This window comes from Engystomops pustulosus, chromosome 5 (genome assembly GCF_040894005.1).
Source record: "Engystomops pustulosus chromosome 5, aEngPut4.maternal, whole genome shotgun sequence".
NCBI classification, from domain to species: domain Eukaryota; kingdom Metazoa; phylum Chordata; class Amphibia; order Anura; family Leptodactylidae; genus Engystomops; species Engystomops pustulosus.
In genome coordinates, this window is record NC_092415.1 from 147,075,527 (window position 1) to 147,087,223 (window position 11,697).

Genomic DNA, 11,697 nt, shown 5'->3' on the forward strand with positions numbered 1-11,697 from the left:
AAAGCAAGGTGTCATCACTGGCAATGTCATAACTCCCATAGATGATTTATGAGCACATTACAATCACCCTCTAACAAAGGAAATAAGTAAATGGGTCATGATTTTAGTAAACAGGTTTTATACAACATCTGCCTGGGCTTTCTTCTATTTATTTACATAGATATTCGCAGCTATTTGGTGTTACGGAGAGCCATGGAAAAGCCTCCTGTTTCAGCTGATGCTCTGGCAAGATGTTCCCTGGCGGTGACCCTACAAGAACATTTCTAACCTCGACAGAGGAACAGCTGAACACTTCACAGATTTTATGCGTCTCTCAAAGCATAATTTTCACATTCCCTTGTCATGCAGGAAGCAATTGATCAACAGCTTCAGGCAGTGTGTAATATATGGTATGCATTTGTGAACCGTTACAAGCCTGTCCAGCAGGTGCAGTGGCCCTGTACCAAAGCTACGCTCTATATGCACGGCTTGTCGAATAGTTTAACTAGGATAACTTTGGGAAAGATGTTCAGGGTTGACAGAGTTGAATTATCTTCTGTTGTAATTCAGGATTTCCCAGCAACTTTTTCCTGACTGTGTTTTGACATTTGATCCTACTAAGTATTATAATCTAAAGTGCTCTATAGGGCTATCCCAAATGTTTCTGCCGTGGTGGGAATAAGCACTGTAACAAATAGATGGCGGCTGGATATGTAAATGCACAGGATTTTAATAGTATTTATATAAAGATAGATGAAGAGATATTTAGACAAATAACATGGTAGATAGATAGTTAGATAGATAGATAGATAGATAGTATAGAGAGAGATGTACAGCTTGTATCTCTATTGTATCTCTATCTATCTATATTTATTCACATGCAATGGATTATTCATATATATATATATATATATATATATATATATATATATATATATCTCCATCAGGGTATATATATATATATATATATATAGTGTGTGTTTTCATGTATTCAGATAATGCTATGCAGAAAAAAATAAAAAATACCCTTAAAGGGTGATATGAGGCAAATGTCAAATCCCACCTGCTCTTTACGATGGGACAGCTGTGCAGATCCAATGATTTTGTATCACCCTTCTGGCTATAAAGCTAATAATAATTTATTTTACACATTGTTACCATGTGTTTTGGACAGCTGGATTTATTTGATAATGCTTCCTATACATTTTGTCGTTTCCCTAAATGCCCTTACAGCAGTACCTTGTTAACTCTAGAAATATAGCCTGTGCAATAGAAATATAGCATTCTGGTGTATCGATAGAAAATGTCAAAATGAGAGCACTGTATTTTATTCCTTTATTTTATCACACTATTAAAACAATGATAACATTGTGCCTTCTACTGCTAAACATAAAATAATTTAAGCAACAGATGTAAGAGAAGGATCATTGTGACCCTACAAGCACCATTCTTGCTTCATCTACGCTGCCTTTATCTTGATTGAAATTAAAAGGATTCGTTTTTTGATACCATAGCCTACAAGACTGCAAGTGTTTTTGAGCATTACTGCCTAGAGTAAAACGTCATACAGAATATTGTTTTCTATGGTTAGGGACCAGAGTACAACTACTTTTAGAGTTGAATGCAGTGGCATTATTGCATTTAGTGACATTGTATACAAACGCCTTGAGTCGCTCTTCCTGTCTGAAGCGGGTGATCTGAGAAGGGATCTTATACCATGTGATCACTTTAAAAACCGTCAGGCACTCGGTTTCTTTTGAAGAGAAAGTTATTTTTAATCTTTTTTTAAATTCTATATTAAACACATAAACCCGCTAGCAAGGATTACCGTAATAGAATTGACTTAGGTGGCTGTATGGTGCTCAGATGCAGAACAGTCTGCGCTCCTTTGAGCACAGACTGTGCTACTCCTGGGCGACATACAGCAACCTACCTCATTTTTATTACCCCTAGCCGGTGGGTTTATGTGTTTGATAAAGACAGAGTGTTATTAGTCAAAACATTACAACACTTCAATTCAAAAGCATCAGAGTGCCTGACATTAATCTAAATGTACATTTATACCACCACCCGGCATACTCAGATCTGTGTGTGTGGTTCAGTAGAGACATATGTGTGAAATTTTGGATATATTAAGAGTATATCTCAATTCTTTTTAAATATAAATTGTTGGAGGTATAGATCATTTTGAATTTCCATCTTACTGTTTGAAGGCAATAGTAGAAGCCCAGTCCACCTGAGTGGACCACATGAACCTTTTGAGTCTAATTTATCAAAGGTAACCCCTATCCTTAAATGTTTTCCTTTGTTCACTTATGCTGGAGTTAACCCTTCTAAATAAAAAAGAATATTTTCAATGTACTGGTATTATCCCAATACAATGCCATGGTAACCTGCCAAGGGATACACCCTGGTCCCCTCCCACCAACCCAAGAATAGGTTGGTGTAAGAGGGTGCACAGCATGTATCCATAATGGTGCATAAGACCTGCCTGTAGAATGTCAGGTCAAGACAAAATAATTATTCCTCAAAATAAATCCAGACTGTACCAGAAAAGCGAAATAATGTTGATCATCCAGAGAATCCTCAGTACAAAGGAAGTTTGACAGCGCCTTAATACCTATCTCATGATCAATGGTCATATACATGGACTCCATGCCCAAACAGACAATGCAAATATCCTCTCGAAGAACCAGTTGTTCTATTTGTACAAGTTAGATGTAGAATCTCAAACATAGGAAGGTAGACTAGTCACCTTATTCTGCAATTAAAAAAATTATAAATACATGCCTTCATCTAAATATTACACTGGGCCATGTTGCAGGTAAGAAGATGGCACTCGATCCGATTGGATTATCAATACTTTTATTTTAGTACAAATCCACTTCAATACAGTTTGGTAGGAATGACCTTCCTCAGATGCTGTGGATAATACATACAGTATCATTAACAGGTGCACAGAAAATTGGTGTGGCCAAAAAACAATATTGTCAGACATATAGATTAGGAAAATAAAGAAATACAGTCTATAGTTCTGCATGATGGGAGGGTTCTCTGTAGACTTCTCCAGTTATGCAGTAGTGACATTGTGCAGAGATAGTCGCTGTATCCCACATAAAGAGACTGAAATGTAAATATATGCATAATTATGACCATGCACTTATTCATAGATACATAGGCAATAATACAATACTAGAGGTGAGTGTACCACAGAGTGGAGACTTGTTACAAGTCTAGTGTACTCAGACCTAGATATCTTGTGGCAATCCAATGTAGGCATAATTTTGCTTGGTATTAAGTCCTATAAGGGGGACTCACCGGATTGTACTCAGAAAGCGCTCCGGGGCATGAGAGAAGAGAGCGGTATCCGCCGATCGGGACCTTGGCTGTATAGCAGTCGCGTTCTGGTCTTAATGTGAGACTCAGCAATGGTTTGTGAGCTATATCCGGTTCAGTCTGGTCACGTGACAGGTCTGGTGCATACCACGCTGTGGAAGGCATCACTGGTTTCTTACTTCCAGGATCTCTGTAATAGGAATGTAGTGTTGCTAAACTTATTCTCACAGATATAATTAATACTAAAGCACCAAAATAAGTCTACGATGGTGTTAGAGGTCATCAGTTATAAACGTAACTGCAGTGGGACCAATAAAAACGGGATTTGGCTCTTTGGAAAATAGTGAGTATATACACTTTTATCAATATAATTTTATATCTTTATCTAAAGTGCTACATATATTACCTGTCTATGGCCCACCGACATATTCTATAGCGTTTCTGCAAGGAAGGCATGTGGTACGTTATAAATTTAAATATTTATAAAAATCAACATAATTTACTTCGATCTATATACATATATTCAGTGGAGATAGAGACATATTGTCAGATTCGAGGGTAACTTTGTTTACACGAAGCTCTGGATGTTATAGTCTCTATTCAGCCCACCGGGAGCCAGAGTCTGTAGGCTATGAATTCAGAAAGATTCTTTCCTTTTTAATAGGGTGACGCGGCCACCCCCACATCTTGGAATGTCCACTCTCTCAATCACCTGGAATTTCAGTTCATTGACTGAATGGCAAAATGGGCGGGAATGGGCAACAGGAGGTTTGATGTCAGTATGGTGGACTTCCCCAACATAGGCGAAGCCGCAAGGGCATTTTATGAGGTAAATCACGTAGGTGGAATCACATGTATGGTAACCCTTAAACTGGTGCCTCTAACCAGTATGCTAGTGTGTAAAAGAGTCTCCTTTTTGAACATTAGTGCATTGAGCACAATGTAGGCATGGGAAAGTACCTTGCTTGGTTGTGTTGAGAAAAGTCTGCCTGGGGACTCTGGTGTCTGCACCTACATCTACCCTTACCAATCTATCTTTGAGATTGGGGGGGTCTCTTGAAGCATGAGAGAAATGGATTTTTGAATTCTTTGATCTTGATTCTTTGATTTGTGTATCCTATACATGAATGGGTGAAATTGATGTATGAATGGCACCAGGGTGGTTTGGGTCTGGATCTTTTAGGTCTGGGAGAATAATTTCTGCTTCTGTTAAGGTTTGTGTTTGGGTAGCCTCTTTCTTCGAATTTTTTTTGCATGTTGTCCAAGTGTGGTGTCAGATGGTCTGTCCTACTTACAATGCGTTTAACCCGCTGGAATTGTGAGATAGGAAGAGAGTTTTTTGTTGATAGAGGATGACAGCTTGTGTAATGTAGCAGGTTGTTTTGTCGGTTGTTTTTGTATAGAGGTTGGTCCAAATGAGACCGGTGGAGTCTTTTTTGACCATAGTGTCAAGGAAGCTGACCTCATCAGTGCTTTAATGCATAGTGAACTGAAGTTCTGTCCAAACAGAGTTGAGGAAAGAGAAAAACTCCTCTAGGGATTCTATGGGCACCTCCCATATACAAAAAATATCATCTATATTAGGTTTCCATACTGTACAGTGATCTAAGAACAGTTGGTTAGGATAGATCATCATCCGTTCCCTACCCTAACCAACTGTTCTTAGATCCTCTAGTTCTCCTACATTTATTTGCTCATGTCTGTCCCTATACAGCCTTTTCTGTCCCATATTTCATGCTGTCCTTTGCCCAACACATAAAAAAAAAAAACTTATTTACTCACCCTCCGGCGGCCCCGATGCGCAGCGTCGCTCCCCCGATGTCTGCACTGCTCCCCCAATGTCAGCGCGGGTCCTCTTCTGTCTTCCGACTTCTTCTGTCTTCGGTAACTTCCAGCAGGGCGCGGCCATGTTTCTTCATGGCCGGCGCATTGTATGACGTCAGCAGCAGCCGCGTCATACTGTGCACCTGCCGGCCGGGAAGAGCGTGGCCACATCCTGCAGGATGTTACCGGAGACAGAAGACAGTCGGAAGACAGAAGAGGACCCACGCTGACATCGGGGGAGCAGCGCTGCGCATCCGGGGCGCCGGAGGGTGAGTATATAGGTTTTTTTTTTTAATGCTGAGCTTGCTGTATACTACAGGGGGCAGGCTGGGCTGGCTGTTTACTACTGGGGGCAGACTGGGCTGGCTGTATACTACAGGGGGCAGGCTGGGCTGGCTGTATACTACAGGGGGCAGGCTGGGCTGGCTGTATACTACTGGGGAAGGCTGGACTGGCTGTATACTACAGGGGGCTTAAACTCGGGTCGGCTTATACTCAAGTATATATGGTACATAAGGCACTGCACAATGTGCAGACCAAGGTGTACTTGAAAAACGAGTAAAACGTCGCAAAATTGAGACAGAAATAATGATACATGTCCCCCATAAAGTCTCTAATTCTGTAGTTATACTTTTTGCCTCTTTTCAAGTTTTTTTTTTCTTTGATCATTGACATTCCCGTTACCTATCATAAAGCCAAATTTTGTTTCTCAAACCCAAATTTCCTAAAATAAGCATATGTCAGATATTCCTACATTTGTATGATTTTTTTGTAACCTATAAAGTTTCCTGTATACTGTGTCCACATTATACTAGTAAAAGAGCCTTCAACATGTGTCTTATTACAGGTCATGGCCTTCAGAAACCAAATTAAAGTTATGTTACTTTAAAAGACATACAGTACATTTCACATTGTTTCCTCATTTACACAACATGAATAACAATAACTTTTCCTATTTTAGAATATCAGGTTATATCACAATGCTGTGGATAGTAAATGCACATGTTGCTGTAAACAGAACCCCCACGAACATGATATGACCCTTGTTGCATTTTCCAGACATTTGGAAGTTTTAAATCAATATGTGAGAGTTCCAGCACTTGCTTACACGTACATATTTCTAGAACTTGCTCAGCCCGTATCAGTTAGGATAAACCTTCATGCACCTGTGGTCTCATGGCTTCAATCACCTCAACACCCAAGGCTTGAAGTCATGTAATGTACAGCTGGGAATCGGGAATCATAGCTTTTCACACCCTTTAAAACACAGGAAAAAAACTGTTAATCTGTTCTGAGCTTCTAGATGTAGGAAAATACCACCAAACATTTACTCAGGTTTATAAGATTTTTTGCAGATGTTCCATTTGCGTGACACATACTACAGAGTAGGGTCTATTGGCCATAGAAGTGAGGGGGCACTTTTCTGGGCATTCACTTACATGTAATGAGAATGGGGCTACTTTAACTCCATTTTGTAACAAGAATTGGTATAACATTAAACTGTTGTGTAAGGACAGCAGAGAAAGAAAGTCCATTTGCTGCAAGTACAATTATTCATATGTTACAGGAAATCACATAACCTGCCACTGACAGCCCGTGTATCAAGCATGTAATGCAATGGACGACATCCAGGACAGTACAACAGGGGAATTCTAACTCAAATTGGTCATGCTTGTTAAATTTTAGTCTGCATTGGTCAAGCTGAAGTATGTACTGTTATATACAAAGGTTTCGTAATTGCAATAACTTATACAACCCTTGTTAATTACATCCTCTGCACACGCTCTACAATAAACATGTTTTTATTATTGGAGCACATGGGAAAAATGGAAAAGAACAAATGGTCCGTAGCTTAGGTCATTTTATTGTAGAATTCAATAAATTAAATATTTAGGACATCAGGAACAGGGGAAAAATATTAACCCCTTCCTGAGACATTTGCCTAAATTATCCTTATTTAGAACAATATATTTTTGAGGGGAAATGTTTGTGTTTTATCCTTGTTTGTGCAAGTTGTTCAAGTCTGGCACTGATATTAATGAACAGAGAGACCACAAATGTATAGCGGTGATGTTTTTTTAAAAATAGAATTATTTAAGGCATAGTCACATCGGGAGAGATTTATCGGGGCTGGTGCGTCAGTTTTCTGGCATGAAATAATCACAATTACTAGCAAACTGCAAGTATTTTTCATTATTTCAATTTGCGTGGCCTGTGGCAAACAATGTATCCGGCTGTACTGGATGGGAAGGGGCATATGATAAATGGCTGCAACCAGATAGTGAGGATGAATTAATACATAACTGATGCACGTCTTGCAAATAATTCAGTATGTATTAATCATGTTAGACACACCAACTCAATGGGGTAGATTTACTCACCCGGTCTCTGTGGAGGATTCGGGTCTTCCGGCGATTCACTAAGGTAGTTCCCCTGATGTCCATTAGGTGTCACTGCTGCACTGAATTCCGTCGGAGTTCACTGAAGTTCACCAAGCCAGGCCGGGTGCAGGTAAGCGCGTGTCAAGCGACACATTTTTTTAAAAAAAATATGGCGGTTTCTCCGAATCCGACAGGTTTTCCAACAGCAACGCCCCCCCCCCCCCCATTTCCGTCGCGTGCATGCCGGTGCCTATGCGCCACAATCTGATCGCGTGCGCCAAAATCCCGGTGCAATTCAGGTAAAATTCGGGTAACCTGACGTAAAAACAGGATTCGGGCCCTTAGTAAATGACCCCCATTATGCTTAGTGGCCCAATTTATGCACTCTCTATAGTAAACCTTAGTAACAAGTAGGTAAAAGCAATGATGTTACCCAGTTTACAGTATTTTGAGAGAACCAGATGGATGGAGTCACCAGGAAAATGAACCATAGAAGTCCCTAGGGTTAACCCCCATAGAACCAATGACTTACAGGGCAGTCACAAGGAACTGACCCTAAATGAACTGTCCTACTAGTCCCTAACCACAGGTCACATGCCCTGACACATTTCATCATGTACGACTCTTCAGAGGGCTGTAAACATAAAAGAACAAAAAGGACTAACCAGTAAAAAGTCATGCGACCCTTCATTTACAACATCCCATTACACATGGTGGTCAGAGTCTAGCATGCAGGGCACACTTACCAAGTTGTCAAGACTCCTTTGCCCGTAGACTGGTTCAGAAGTTGTTAGCCCCAGTATGAGCTTCTCAGCATGAGATCCGGCTCAGAGATAAATGCCCCCACTTGCACTATAACAGTACATGTACAGGTGTCTGGACTCACACCCAATAGGGGATATTTATCAGGGCTTTTGCGTCATGTCAGTAGCGTAGAAGTCCTGAAAAAATTGCAAATGCTAGCTGATAGTTAGCACTCATGATTATTTTCCCTTATCTGCCCCCTTTATGAGCGGAGAGGACTGTGAAGGCGAGCATGGCTAGGGGGTAAGGATTCCAGTCCCCACGTCTGTGCACTCACTGAAGCCTGTGAATTTTCATACGTGACAATTCACCGTAGAAATAAGCGCTACACAGGACCCTGCCGGATACATCAAGAGGCCAAAGCACTGAAATAATCACAAATTCTACCTTATTTTGGGTGTGGCCGGCTGAATTTTAAATATATATAAGAGGCAAAAATGAACTTTACTGGGCTGGTGAAAAAGTCACAAATATAAGTGAAATAAAGAAGAAACTAAAATAAATTGTGTGCAGTTAGTTTTTTTCACTGATGGTGCTGGAGAACCAGGTGTTTTACCTTCTAATCAATTCATTATCCATGTAATATATGGTAATATCTCCACTGTCATGTATTTTCACATACATACATACATACATACATGTGCCATTATTACCCTCTAAAACCTCATTTGTATATTCTGTACATGTGTAACCAGTGGTGTAGCTGGGATTGATGGGAAGTTTTCAGGTGCCTTGATCTTAAAGGGGTTGGACACAGAAAGTTTACTTGGGTAAGTACAATACCCTAATACACATAATGTACCTACCTACCTGGTAAACTCTCCCCTTTCGCACATAGGAGTTGTGGGTCACTGGAAGCTGCTTTTGGGTCTTCCTGCAATGTCTCAGGATTTTCCAAAAGTGTCTGCTGCCTCCCACGGGCAGAAGGGGAAAGTTTACCTGGATAAATACAATATAGGTGACCCTGTTATTATACTTGGTATTGTACTTAGGTTGGTAAACTTTCATATACAGTTTGTGGGCATCCCTTCATACACCTCCATATGATACATATGACACATGCCATCTCTGCTTTGTAATGTGTTAAAACACCTTGAGACACTGTAGACCTCTCATTTGTGGTGCTGCTTTCCTGTATCTGTCAAAGATCTCAGTTCCTGCATCATTTATATCAGTGATATGTGTCAAATCTAATTGTCATGAAAAAGTCTTGCTAAAAAGTGTCTGAAGTCAGGAGGTTCCAGCACTGTCAGACCCTCCTGACCGCTGTCCTGGAGGTTGGGTGAAGCTTTCATCTGATCTCTCGTAGAGCCGAGCCTCTGCACCAATCTCTTGCTCTCCCTGCCTATCCCGACGTGAGTATTAACTCCAGAATCTTAAAGTGATGTCATAAGCACGTAACTGATCACAAGATTCATCACTGTAAGGACATTAAACCTTTTCATGCTGTTGTAGCAGAGCAGTGTGTGAATGCAGCAGGTCTGTGCATGTGAATTGATTGAGGTAGCAGAGCTGTGTGTGAGTGAATGGGTGGATGAAGCAGAGCTGTGTGATTGAATTTATGCAGCAGAGTTCCATGTAGAAGATCTGTGTCCTTCCAAGTTCCTGCCAGCCATCCTTCTGAGGTCCTGCCAGCTGTCTTTCCGAGGTCCTGCCAGCCGTCCTTCCGAGGTCCTGCCATCCGTCCTTCTGAGGTTCTGCCAGCCGTCCTTCCGAGGTCCTGCCATCCCGATGTCCTGCCTTCCCGTGGTCCTGCTTTCCCGTGGTCCTGCCTGCCCTGTGTCCCTACCTTGTCTGCCACCATGGGTCTAGTCGCACCGGTGGAGCGACCTGGTGGCGGGAGTCCACTTAGACTCCGCTCCCAGGTTGGGGCTGCCATCTTTATCTCCCGCGGTGGTCCAGGGAGTCCACAAGAATTTAGTCCTAAGGGACTATTCCCATAGACTGTGACAGTAAGATCCGGCCATGGACTCCACCAAGGTCTTGTATCCTACAAAAGCCATGAACTGTGTCGAGGATTCTTACCAGCTACTGGCAGACCTTCCCAGCACTATTGCCCAGCAGTCCCAAGAGATTGCTGCGCGAAAAGAACTCCTGGACAAACTCGCTGCCACTTTACGGATGATTGCCTTCCAGAAGCAGACTCCCGCAACTCCTCCCATTGCTTCAGTCACCGCGCTATGTTTTTCAGCAGTAGAGACTGGACCTGAAAATTTTTTGCCGGACAAATTTGATGGTGACCCCAAATTGTGCAGGAGATTCATTTCCCAGTGCTCGCAGCACCTTGAACTGTTGTCCTCCCAGTACCCCACCCACTGCTCTAAGGTGGCGTTCATCTACTGTCTGCTCTCTGGAGAGGCCCTGGCCTGGGCTACCCCTCTATGGGATAGTGGTGACCCAGACATGGTTTCCCATACCAAGTTCCTAGCAAAAATCCGGTCCAGGTTTGAACCATCTCAAGTTTGGCTACCTTGCCTGTCCGTCTTGATCCCGTTGTCCCCAGTGTCTCCACTGTGTCCCAGAGCTGCTCCAGTGACTCTGCAGCTTCCCAGAGCTGCTCCAGTGGCACCCAAGCCTCTGTAGCTTCCCAGAGCTGCTCCAGTGGTGCCCAAGCCTCCGCAGCCTTCGATAGCTGCTCCAATGGCTCTGCAGCTTCCCGCAGCTGCTCCAATGGCTCTGCAGCTTCCCGCAGCTGCTCCAGTGGCTCCGCAGCTTCCCGTAGCTGCTTCAGTGGCTCTGCAGCTTCCTGCACCTGCTCCAGTGGCTCTGCAGCTTCCCACAGCTGCTCCAGTGGCTCTGCAGCTTCCCGTAGCTGCTTCAGTGGTTCCGGAGCCTCTGCAGCTTGCCAGTGCTGCTCCAGAGACTCCGCAGCTTCCCAAAGCTGCTCCAGAGACTCCGCAGCCTCCGCAGCTTGCCAGTGCTGCTTCAGAGACTCAGCAGCCTCTGCAGCTTCCCAGAGCTGCTCCAGCTGCTCCAGAGCTGCTCCCGCTCCATTGTCTCCACCGGCCTGCCCTGAGGCAGCTCCAGAGCCTCCACCGGCCTCCCTTGAGGCCACTCTAGAGTCTCCACCGGCCTCGGTACGGATTGCGGGTGCACCCGTGCCTGCTGCCGCGGTCCCCACTCCCCCTGCCCTCACTTACCTCTCCTGGCTCTGGTCTGTACTCTGTCTCCCAGCATGTAGGCCACATGCTTCTTCCCTGCAGTTGCATGCTCCCGCCACTAGGGGGGATGGGGGGTGCGGACTTCTCCCAGCCTTAAAGGGCCAGCGTCCTCCTTATTGGCTCTGGCATTCCCGGCTCGGCTATATAGCCTGGCAACTCCCAGCATCCCCTGCCGGATCTTCATGTCCTGTTACTGAAGAGAAATCCCTCTG

The 11,697-nt window shown here is 43.3% G+C and overlaps 1 long non-coding RNA gene across 1 annotated transcript; it reads right to left on the reverse strand.

Moving 5' to 3' along the window:
* Positions 1-3,721: 3,721 nt before the first annotated feature.
* On the reverse strand, positions 3,722-9,643 carry LOC140134206 (uncharacterized). Its single transcript, XR_011856122.1, has 3 exons — positions 9,417-9,643; positions 6,254-6,396; positions 3,722-3,756 (listed from the first exon to the last, which is right to left on the reverse strand). It is a non-coding gene; the product is annotated as an uncharacterized lncRNA (long non-coding RNA).
* Between the last annotated feature and the right edge of the window lie 2,054 nt (positions 9,644-11,697).